This window comes from Nymphalis io, chromosome 21 (assembly GCF_905147045.1).
Source record: "Nymphalis io chromosome 21, ilAglIoxx1.1, whole genome shotgun sequence".
Taxonomy (NCBI): Eukaryota; Metazoa; Arthropoda; class Insecta; order Lepidoptera; family Nymphalidae; genus Nymphalis; species Nymphalis io.
Window position 1 is genome coordinate 4,572,205 of NC_065908.1, and position 12,163 is coordinate 4,584,367.

A 12,163-nucleotide genomic window follows, 5' to 3' on the forward strand; every position below is an offset into this window, starting at 1 on the left:
TCTTACCAAAGTTTGTTTCACCAAATCGGTGACAAAGAAATATAAGCGATAATACTGCCTATGAGCAAATTTATTCGTGTTATTCTAATTTGAACAATATCGTTATATGCATTAAAGCTTAGAATAAATTAATGAAATAAAACAAAGATTCAAAAACGATGCTTGAATAAAACAAAAGTTTTTTTTTTTTAATAAAAAAAAACAATTCCATTTTGTATTCAATCCACAATCCTCTTTACCTCTTACAGCGCGTTATAGATAACTAGTCCAATACTTTTGAACAAACTTCAAAACTTCGTTATTAAACCGACGAAGTGTTCAATACTTTTGTCAACCACAAAAACATCAAAGGTATTAGAATTTATACGAGCTTATGTGTCTGTGTTATGTTTGCACAGAATTTGAAGATAGAAATTTACGAGCTTCCTGTCCCGTCATACTCTTAAAATAAGGGAAAAAACAACATCAAAATCGGTCTAACCGCTATAATCGCTTCGGAGGAGTTCATTGACATACAAACGTACAAAATATTTATATGTATATAGAGGTAAGTGAGAAAAAAGTCTACAATTATTGATGAGCCTACATAGATAAAGAATATTTAGACTTGTTTGAAATGTGGGAGTCAGTCATGAGTGTGTTTTAAAGGCGTTAGTTTCCATGTTAATTTAATGCAGTCTTACATTTTCCTTTCAAAAGTATATCAATATATCAATACCCCAATGCAAATTTTTAATATTTGCTACTTAGTATATGTAGAACATATGTTAGCTATTGCTTAAGAAACGTTTTATTTCGATACGTTACTTATAAAATCGTTACATATTAAAAACACGTTTTATCTGTTCTTTATAATTATGACAAAAGTTATAAAAATAGTTGTTCTCAAGGAAAAAATAAATTAAATACGAAACATACTTTAATACAACATTCAATACAAAATTTTATTTCTTTGATCAACAAAACCACAGCATCAATAGAACGGCCCGCATTGTGATTAAGTCTCCCACAGAAGTTTTAAATTAAAGCCAAGTTTCTAAAAATAAGTTTTAAGGTTAAATTCGAAAAGCGGAATCATGTCAGTGATTACATAAATTAGGCCGACTAGAGTGAGGCTTTGCGAAGATAAATTTAAAATTGGAATAAAGATTTTTAACTCAACCAGTCTAGGCGACTATGTCATTAGCTTATAGTAATTAACCGTTGGTACGACCCTTTTTGAGGCCATGAAGTAAGAGCTTTAGTTTTTTATAAACGAAGTGGATCAAAATCTAAATTATACTTTATTCAGGTTTTCTTCTCTACTGAAACGTCATTTAAAAAAATAAATTTATATTAAACTATAATCACATACACCTTATAATCATAATTTATCATTGAATTTATATATATTTTTATGAAAATATTCGAATACTAATTCAAAGATTTTTTATCATCGATATATAGTTAATTCAATACATCTTGACTACAGCGCCATCTATCGGGTCCTAGCTTAACTACGAGCAATCGACAAAAAACAATATGGTAGCATTATGACGTCATGTTCAGAAATTATACGATGACTAACATACGCAGTACGCACAAACTATTGCATACGAAGACAAAAAAGCATAGAATTATTTTACGATATCTTAGGTTAGGTTTGTTATTAACTGTATTTGTTATTAATTAAGTTCTGAAATATTAAACATGTAAATATTCAGTTCCTAGTCTCTTCGCGGTAGAAGAACATCTCATAGCTTTGTGATGTGAAATTTCAAGTTCTTGTAAAAACATGTTTGAATAAAATAAAATATCGAAAAAACAAAACATGTATAAATAAGGCTTATTACACGATGCAAGAATATGATTAAAAGGAATGGAGTTCGTATTTGCTATTTTATATGAAGTCCTGTACAAATTAAACATTAATTTAATAATATATAATTGATTGACTGTGTATTTTATTTGCGACAATGAGTAACTATTGAATTTCTTGTCGGTTCTTATATTTAATAATATAATCCTGATAATTTAAATGTGCATATAAAAGTCTGCTTTATTCAATAAGTTAATAGTATTGTTTGAATTTTTAATAGTCAACTATGAGCTGGTCAGAATGAATTTCAAAAATACTAAGAAATCGATGAAAAATACGTATAATTAAGTTTATTTTACAATAAAGCGTGAAATTCGTTTAGATATATCAAAACTAAGAAACACCTCAATTTGTTAAATTGAAACCATAGCATGGAATTCAATCATTCACTCAATTTCGGCTCAAAGCGTATCGCCGCCCATTCAATGGCCTGAGGTGTAAACCGCAAATTTAATTCCCAAAGAGCCAGTCAACTGAACACATCCAAAATTATACAATTCCAGCAACACGACGACTTCAGAGTCAAAAATATTAAGAGTATATTGTGTTTTATTTACGCTTTAATATTGGAATAATAGATATGTACGAATAAATTTTCTAATTAATTCATTCACATCACCACATAATTATTCGAATTGTGTGGTAGTAAAAGCGTGGTGGGGCTTTGTAAGCTTTGGGTTTTTTTTTGTAGAATAGGAAGGCGGACGAGCATATGGGGCACCTGATGGTAAGTTGTCACCAACGCCCATAGACATTGGCATTGTAAGAAATGTTAACCATCGCTTACATTACCAATGCGCCACCAACCTTGGGAACTAAGATGTTATGTCCCTTTTGCCTGCAATTACACTGGCTCACTCACCCTTCAAACCGGAACACAACAATACCAAATACTGCTGTTTTGCGGTAGAATACTGATGAGTGGGTGGTACCTACCCAGACGAGCTTGCACAAAGCTCTACCACCAGTAAATGTACTTGAAGCAACACGACGACTTCAGAGTCAAAAATATTAAGAGTATATTGTGTTTTATTTACGCTTTAATATTGGAATAATAGATATGTACGAATAAATTTTCTAATTAATTCATTCACATCACCACATAATTATTCGAATTGTGTGGTAGTAAAAGCGTGGTGGGGCTTTGTAAGCTTTGGGTTTTTTTTTGTAGAATAGGAAGGCGGACGAGCATATGGGGCACCTGATGGTAAGTTGTCACCAACGCCCATAGACATTGGCATTGTAAGAAATGTTAACCATCGCTTACATTACCAATGCGCCACCAACCTTGGGAAGATTCTTGTGCACTATGAACCCTAAACAGTCACTAGTCTTCGCTATGATTGGCCTTCAATCAGGGATACGCTTATTACGTATTATCAAAATAATATATACTTATATTACAAATTTGAATGTAACTCTGTCTGCATGTCGACTAAACCAAATTCGAAATAAAGCAAGCTTGAACCAAAAGGAATAGGCTACTTTTACACCCTATATATATTTTACTCAGGCGACGCTGCGGGCAAAAAGTAGTGTTTTTATATAACTCGTCATACCGCTTACCAGCGAATGGTGTGTAAGATATTTGTCCTTTGTTTATACCAAGCTGAATATTATAAAAATATATGAAATCATTTCCTACTTATATGCAGGGGTATTTCAGATTTACAATATAATGGTATGGTAGAGGGTGGTGGCGTGTGGACGATACTGATATTTATATTTATGATAGCGATATATAATAAATAAAACCAAAAACTCAGCAGCGGTTTATTATAGGCCTCGACGGTAACTCTTTTTATCGCCTTTTGTAAAAAAACGCTGTTGCCATCTTAAAAATATAAAAAAGACAGTTACCAATTAACAGAAAAATATTACGGCATACTATTTATAAATTATAAGAAAATTAAATAAATATAAGAAAAATTGATATAAATTAAATATACTATTAATATGAAATATTTATAAATCTCCTTAATCATCAAACTGTAGGTAATTTGTTACAATATGCATCTGCTAATATATCATAGTCTTCCTAAATGTTACAATAATAGGACCTTAAATATGCAAGACGCACAAAGAAGTCTCCAGAGCTTATGTGTGCCCATAGGATGCTATATAATTTTAATTGACAATAGACAATTGTTATGCATTCTTGCAATATACTTGGGTAAGTATAATTATTGTATACAACCCGTCCTGGATTCGCACGAGCATAAAGAAATATAGAGCATGTGTTTTGAAGAAGAAAGTTACAGAATATAATGGTTACCAAAGTTTCATCACTATCAAACAAATAAATATAGAAATGGAATATGTATATTCCATTTTTATATATTTAATTCCAGTATATAAACTAGTGTAATTAATTACACAATTTTAACTAACATAAAATAAACGTTTAAGAATTTAAATCTTATATTTATATATAGCTTGACACTGAATTTATTAAATAATATAATTTTTAGCTACTTCATTATAAAATATATTTGTCATGCAATCGGTTAAATGGTATATAATATTATATTAGCGCCATCTGGCGGCGAGGCGTGTTATGGTGAATAGTATAAAAATCTCTTCCATGAAAAATACATAACTGTCACGCTAGCATTTATATCAATATATGATATAGGGCTATCACAACTGAATGCCTATATAAAATTTCATGTCTGTGCTATTGACCGTTGAGCAGTTAACTCGTCAGAAGACAACCCTGGGCGCAGTAGCTATATCATGATAGCACTTATAATAAAATGTCACAATCGAATGCATATACAAAATTTTAAGTCTCTGCTGTTGACCGTTGAGCACTTCCCTTGTCAGGAGACAATCATGAGCGTAATTGCTATGTTATAACAGAACTTATAACGGACTGTCAAAATTTAATGTATATATAAAATTTCATGTCTGTGCTGTTGAGTGTTGAGCAGTTCCCTCGTCAGGAGCCAACCCTGACTGCATCAGACATGTCAGGGGAAAACTAAAATGGGCTATCATAATTCAATATTTAGAAAAAAAAATCGTGTTTAAGCTGTTAATTGTTGAGGAGTTCCCTCGTCAGGAAACAATACTGGGCGTAGAATCATGTCATGCTTACCATAGTGTAAGTGGTCTTAATGTAACTTGCAATTTGGACTAAACAAACTACCATAAAAACTAAACAATAAAAATAGCTTCCAAAATGTTTATATTACTTGTTAAATGAGGCAATTGATTTATTAATAATCCATCGCCTAATTTCTTTATGTTATATTTGATTTTGAATTATACATACTTATATATAATCTCGTTGTAAATAAATGTGTCTGTTTCATTTTTATAAAAAAAAATCCTAAAAGGTAATCATTGTTATACTTTATTTAAATAGCCCTTAAATTACTTAATACAAGAAAGTTGGAAGAATACACATGTGGCAGAATTTCAATGAAATTAGACACATGCAGGTTTCCTCACGATGTTTTCCTTCACCGTCAAGCACGAGATGAATCATAAACACAAATTAAGCACATGAAAATTCAGTGGTGCTTGTCTGGGCTTGAATCCACGATCCCACTAGACCATTTCGGCTTTTTATACATTTAATTAATTATTATTAAGGGCAGATCGCTTCACCCGAATCGCGTGCAAAGTAGGCCCACGACTCAAAGGGACGACCTGTACCCTACAAAAATACGTTCGCCCATACGGACATAGCCTAGAGTTATCAGGGCCCAATAATTTCCTTACTCAATAGATTGAGGCACGAATGACGCTGCGAAGCGATTTTGCTATATAGTTCACGATGAACCTAACCATAGCGCGATGTAGAAAACAGTACAACGCCATCTAGTGACGAATTTATTAAACGATGAAATGGCTTATTTTGTAGTAATAAATACGTGATAACGTTGTCGTCCTTGGGGAAATATGTTATTAATTATATTATTACTTCATATTTAAAGTAGTGAGTTAATTATGTATGTACTAATTGAGTTGTTTGTGAATAGAGTCGTTTATCGCGTGAATAGAACGAGGGAACAATCGACTAAGTGAAGGTCCTAGAATATCTTCATGTCTTAAAATAGCAAATAGCTTTTAATCTATAAATATAAACTGTTCAATAAAAATATACAAATTTATGTTTTCTCTCTAACTCTTTTTACAATAATGGTAATGGGAAATAAAATTCTGATTTAAAAAAGAATTGGAACTTATCCCACTAATATTATTAAGCATTTTATCATTATAAAACGAATCAAAAATTATGGAATTTCCAAATATAACATAGAGGTTAAATATCTACTAAATATATTATAAAATATGAAATAATATAAGAATATTATTTACGTTTTGTATTATGTCTATTTATTATTTCGAATGTTATTTAAATTATAATTCCTTATTTATTTATTAATTCATTATTGCATACAATTTACAACCTTCACCTTGTAACCATTTAAAAATTTCTTTAGTTCGTTGGTCTGTTAGCTAGATAGAAGGCCACTGATGTATTGGGTTTTGCTGTCGATAATTATCTGTTGTAGCCCGGAGTCTGGAAGTTGGAAAGTGTATACTACCGTGCCTCAGAAAACACGTAAAACCTTTCAAAAAAGTCCGGCGGCAAAACTCTTTCCGGTTATGTCGGATTGCCGTCGAATTATGAAAGTGAGGGAATAAAGATGGCACCTGTATTGGGCACACAATTTTTTACTATAAAATCCTGCGCAGTTGGCCAATCTTTTTTCCTTAGATCTTTTTTGGCCTCCGTGGCTTAAACCAGCCGGGAGGACAGCCTCATCAATTATTTGAAAATGGAACTTTAATATATTTATATGATGAAACAAAATGTATAGAATCTTACGACTATTTAACTTTTATACTTAATTCTCAATTAGAGCTAGTTTTATTTGTATTAATCAAAGGCAGAGGTAAAAGGCCACGTTATGGTTCGTGGTCACCTCTACTTAACATAGGCGTCGTTAAATTCGTTAACTATTCATTATACAGCCAATTTGCCATTTAGTTAAGTGAAATGTTTATTCATTTAATTTATCTTAATATTGTATATAGTTAACCTGGATCAATTATCCCTTGTAGACAATCATACTAGATGCTCAGTACGGTTTTACCCGTGTTAAATGTTAGTTCTCCGCTCTGTGGGTCGTAGTTATAATCGATTCCTCGATAAATGGACATAAATATTTTCTACGGTAATATTAGACCATACCAAGCGTCACTGGGTCCTTCGTTCCTCCTGTCATGTTTCACACGCAACGCTTTGATGTTATATGTGTATGTTCGAAAGCGCTAATCTCAGGAACTACAAGTCAAAAGTACAAGATCAAAGTTAACTACACACTATAACTCGTAAGAAGCGGTTAAGTAACCTTTAAAGGTAACTAAATTGTAGCTATTTTCTAAAAATTAACTCGAAACTCATCTCATTGTGCCTTTTTCTTTTACTAAATCGATAGTGTTAGCGTTTATTGCGATTTATATGGATTTCCGATTATTGTCACTAGACGGCGCTGTTTCTAATAAAAAAAAACTCGAACTAGGCAAACTGAACATCCGATCGTGAAATGTCATGAATTGATATGCGACATTGACTATAATAATAATTATATCATTTAAATTGTACACGCATGTCTTTTTTATTTAGTTGAGTTTATCAGTCTATCGCCAAACAGCAATACTACGTATTATTGCGTTCCAGTTTGAAGGGTGAGTGAGCTAGTATAGCTACAGGTGTAAGGGACATAACATATTAGTTCTCAAGGTTGGTGGCGCAATGACGACGTAAGGAGGAGTCAATATTTTTCACAGTGCCAATTTATATGGACGATGGTGACTTACGACCTGGTCGCCAATCCGCCAACCTATAAAAAAATGTATAAACTCGTAGTGAGGTCTTATATCATTATAAAAATGGCAATTTATTAGTATTTCATTAATGAGATGTACTAGCTTGGTACTCGTGTAGCGAAACATGCACACGTAACCCGTAAATAAAAATGATATTCAATATTATACAACACCATCCCTCTTCGTACATTTGGTATACAAAGGCACACTTGACAAATTTCTAACTGTCAAATTACGAAAAGATATATTACATAAAAAATATTAGCAAACAATTTTTGCATGTGAACCGACATACTTCCAACGATACGCCGCACTGTGGAATCCGCGTAGTTTTATTTCCGCTTTTTGTAAAACTTGTAATAAAATGCTCGCGATTTAAAATCCTTGTGTAAAAATCTGTGTTTTATATAAATTTGACGTAGCGCAGTGAGGATTTAAGCCGGGACAATAAAAAATCCGATGCGAATCTATAGTGCGGGATTAGCCTTAATGCGATGTTGGAAACAGACTTCTGAAACTTCACCAGGCATTCTCACATGAATTCGTTACATCACAATCCTCCAGCCAAGGTCACTAGGTAGGTCGGATCCCTAGGACCTAGGCTTGGCCTAGGCCTAAGACCGGGCCGGTCAAATGTCAAAGTCACACTCTTTATCAATATAGAAGCATTAAACTTGCTTACCACCGGTTCGGAAAGAAACCCCTTCGACCGAACGCCGTTTGTCTTAGAAACGACGAAAAAAGTTAAGAGGATATTTTTATTTAAAACAGCCTGGAGGCTTTATTCCGAAGATGTATCGACACCTAAACTGCCATTAGTTTTATAACATAATTAAACACACAAACTCTTCTTAAAAAAACATGGAAATTTATTATAAATATATATAATATTTGTTTTTTTTTGGAATTTTAAAATATATTAAATGTATATTTCTCAACGTATTCTGGGATCTTGTAAAAGCGTACTGTAGCACGAAAGAATTATTATTAACCGTCGGGTTAAAGACGTAACTAGCTTATACTTGTTCCTGCAGTTATTTATCGTATTACGCCACAACTTCAAGAAAATTATATTATGTATTTACGAATACACGTCACATTATGAAATATATATTATATAAAAGCGACAGACAATATTTTAGTTTCTTTAAATTTATCTTAAGGAAACGTTATCTTAACGTTTGATGAGCCGGTTGGCGTGGTTGGTTACTTACGTTTCACGCCGAAGGTTGTGGGTTCGATTCCCACCCAGAACAGACATTTGTGTGCATGAACATGTCTGCTTGTCCTGAGTCTGGGTGTTATTATCTATATAAGTATGAATTTACAAAAGAAAAGTATGTATATAATATGTATATCAGTTGTCTGGTTTTCATGGCACAAGCTTTGTACAAGCTTAATTTGAAATCAGATGGCCGTGTGTGAAAAATGCCCCAGGATAACAAAACAGCAGTACTTGGTATTGTTGTGTTCCGGTTTGAGGGGTGAGTGAGCCAGTGTAATTACCGGCACAAGGGACTTAACATCTTAGTTACCAAGGTTGGTGGCGCATTGGCGATTTAAGCGATGTTTAACATTTCTTACAATGCCAATGTCTATGGGCGTTTGTGACCACTTATCACCATCAGATGGCCCATATTTTCGTCCACGTATACTGTGCTATAAAAAAACGGTTATGAATTACGCGAAAAGCCCTCTTCTGCAACACACATAGACAATTGATATCTATTGCATTGCTTATAAGGCGAATATAATAGAACATAATAATATAGAAGTACCAACAATATACCAGACGAGCTGTATCTACACTAGTTAAACATAAAAAGTTATGGGTTTCGAGTCCGAAAATTGGCAGCGTTACATATACACATTTTGGGTTTATTCCGCTGCCTCGGAAGCATCTAGCCGTATAACCTGTGCCTCGGAGTGAATTTAGGCCGATTTGTCACTATTATGGTATATTACTCGATAACTTGGCGGATTGTTAACTGATTCTAAACACTAGTAAGGATACTAAATAATACTAGTTTCATTATTGAGAAGACGAAAAACTCACCAAAAAGAGCGGAAACTATGATGAAACGATAAGTGCCTCGAGAGACTGATTTTCAACAAAGTGTTTAAGTGTATCGATGTGCGAAAGGCAGTGACTTTTCAGTAGATAATAATCCTTTTCTTATTTTTATTTAACTTAAACTATTAATACTAAAAAATATAGAAAATTTTGGAGTTTTTTCAAATAGATTCTGTGTTGAAATTTCAAATAAATATCATAAATTCGAAAACATAGAGTTTTACAATTATAAAAGCTTGGTTAGTGTAAACACACTTAGAACCTAAGCTAGTCTAATAGCGTCAGTTGTGATAGGGCTTATCAAGAAATCCGTTCGTAAACTTTGAGCACTGCTGTTTGATAGGCTGATGGCGCGCGGCTTACATACAACCGTCTCGCGACTGAGTATTTGACTGCCTCGTTGGTCTAGTGGCTTGATGTAAGGCCGCAGACCCGAAGGTTCTGGGTTCAATGCCCAGATCGGGCCAATAAAAAGTTATTTTAGGTTTTTCTATCAGAAAATTCTCAGTAGCAGCCCGGAGTCTGAAAGATGGAAGTGTGTACACTCCCCTGCCTCGGTCCTGGTTGGTCCTAGGCCTGAACTCTTTCCGGTCGTGTCGGATTGCCGTCCCATCGGATTATGAAAGTTAGGGAATAGAGAGAACACCTGTGTTCGCGCACACACTTGTGCACTATAATATCTCCTGCGCAGTTGGCTTATCTCTCTTGAGATTGGTCGCCGTTGCCGAAATCGGTCTGGAGGACATTACACGGTTGTGGAATAAAAATTTTTTCTGAATTATTTTGTACGCAACCGTAGAAAAGACAGTGAATATTAATCAATAAGTCAGCCAGTAATTATAAAGTCGCTCCACTGCAATATTAAATTACTGTAGATACACAGTCGACTCCATCTACAGACTAATATTGTCACAAACTATTTGACTTGTATAAAAATGTTTGTGGATACCAATGATTAAATATTCAGATCCATGTAAACGGAGCATTAACGAAATTGAACCTCGGTGAGTGTGGGCCGTATTGAGCGTGGTTTAGCGCAGTTGACCAGTACTGATTAACTGCGTTTATTTTGCAAATATATAGATGTTTTGTCTGTTTTTAAATGTATACGTCATTTTTAAATAGAATTTTATTGCAAAATGTTAATATTTAATATCTTACCATAGAGTTATGAATATAAAAGAAACAAATATATATGTATATATATATTACATTTATTTACATTTATATATCGGCCATCACGGCTCGGCCATCACGGCTTATAAAACAAACAATCATTTTAGCTTAAAAATATTTATGACTTTAAGATATATGTGTGCGTGTGTGCTACAGAGAACATATGCCTTGCCCATAAAAACAAATTATCATCATAAAATTCTTAACTCGTCAAAATCTTAAATAGTTGTTTTTTCTTAAGTTAATTGTAAGTTCAGAAAACAAAACCCGACAAAGAACATTATATAATGTTTTAACAAAAGAATTATTAAGCTAAGACAAATATAAACTTTTTTTTTATAATATACTAGTTTGCGCCTGCAGCTTTGCTCGCGGTTTTTTTAAAGTAGCCTGTTTCCTTCCTTAGTGTTCAAGCATGCCTCATACAAAATTTCATCATATTTAGTTTAGTGGTTTAGAAATAAAAGCATAACAGACAGACAGAGTTACTTACGCATTTATAATATTGCAGTATAGACATAGATTATTCAATTGTTTATTAAAATTACACCATATAAATTCCGAACAACTTCATCTTTGCAAATTTATATTCTAGGTATTGCGATCAAAATATATCACTCGATTATCAAAGGCGAGCCCCACGTTCAAAGAGCACTTATTATATTGTCCCAAAACCTCGTTGTGCCCCATTAATCAAAAACTATAGACCAAGAAACAGCCCCGGACCGTGTGAATAAAAATGATTTAACATTTAATTATGCCCCACGCGTGATTTAAGCCGCCAAGTTATTAATAACCACCCTTTTATGGAGACATACGACATTATAGAAAACAGAACAAAGATTCTTTTTTTGACATAGCTGATAGATATTATAAATATTTTAATGATTTTATTTAAATATTATTATTTAAAATGTTTTTTTTATGTCCACCTGAACGAATTCAGCCACGGCGGCCAATTTCAAGAAAGAAAAGCGAACTGGGCGAACATATTATAGTGCTCAAGTAACTTGCTTTACGTGATTTCCGAGATACGGCACTGCCGCACTGTCAATAGACAGGTAATCGATTGGAGATTATTTCTCCACGCTGGTCCAATGCGGGTTGGTGTATAAACAAATGGAATTTTTTTATCTGACATGCAATTTACCTCACGATTTTTTTCACAGTCGTACAAGATCTGAATAATAAACAAAAATTTAACTGAA

General features: G+C 33.2%; 1 protein-coding gene and 1 non-coding gene across 2 annotated transcripts in view; one reads left to right on the top strand and one right to left on the bottom strand.

Moving 5' to 3' along the window:
* The window catches only part of LOC126776810 (transcription factor Sox-6), a 488,433-nt gene that overhangs the window by 392,621 nt on the left and 83,649 nt on the right, over positions 1-12,163 (top strand). The gene's annotated exons all lie outside the window — the stretch shown is intronic.
* LOC126776967 (U12 minor spliceosomal RNA) lies at positions 5,457-5,604 on the bottom strand. The gene has a single exon (XR_007670001.1). It is a non-coding gene; the product is annotated as a U12 minor spliceosomal RNA (small nuclear RNA).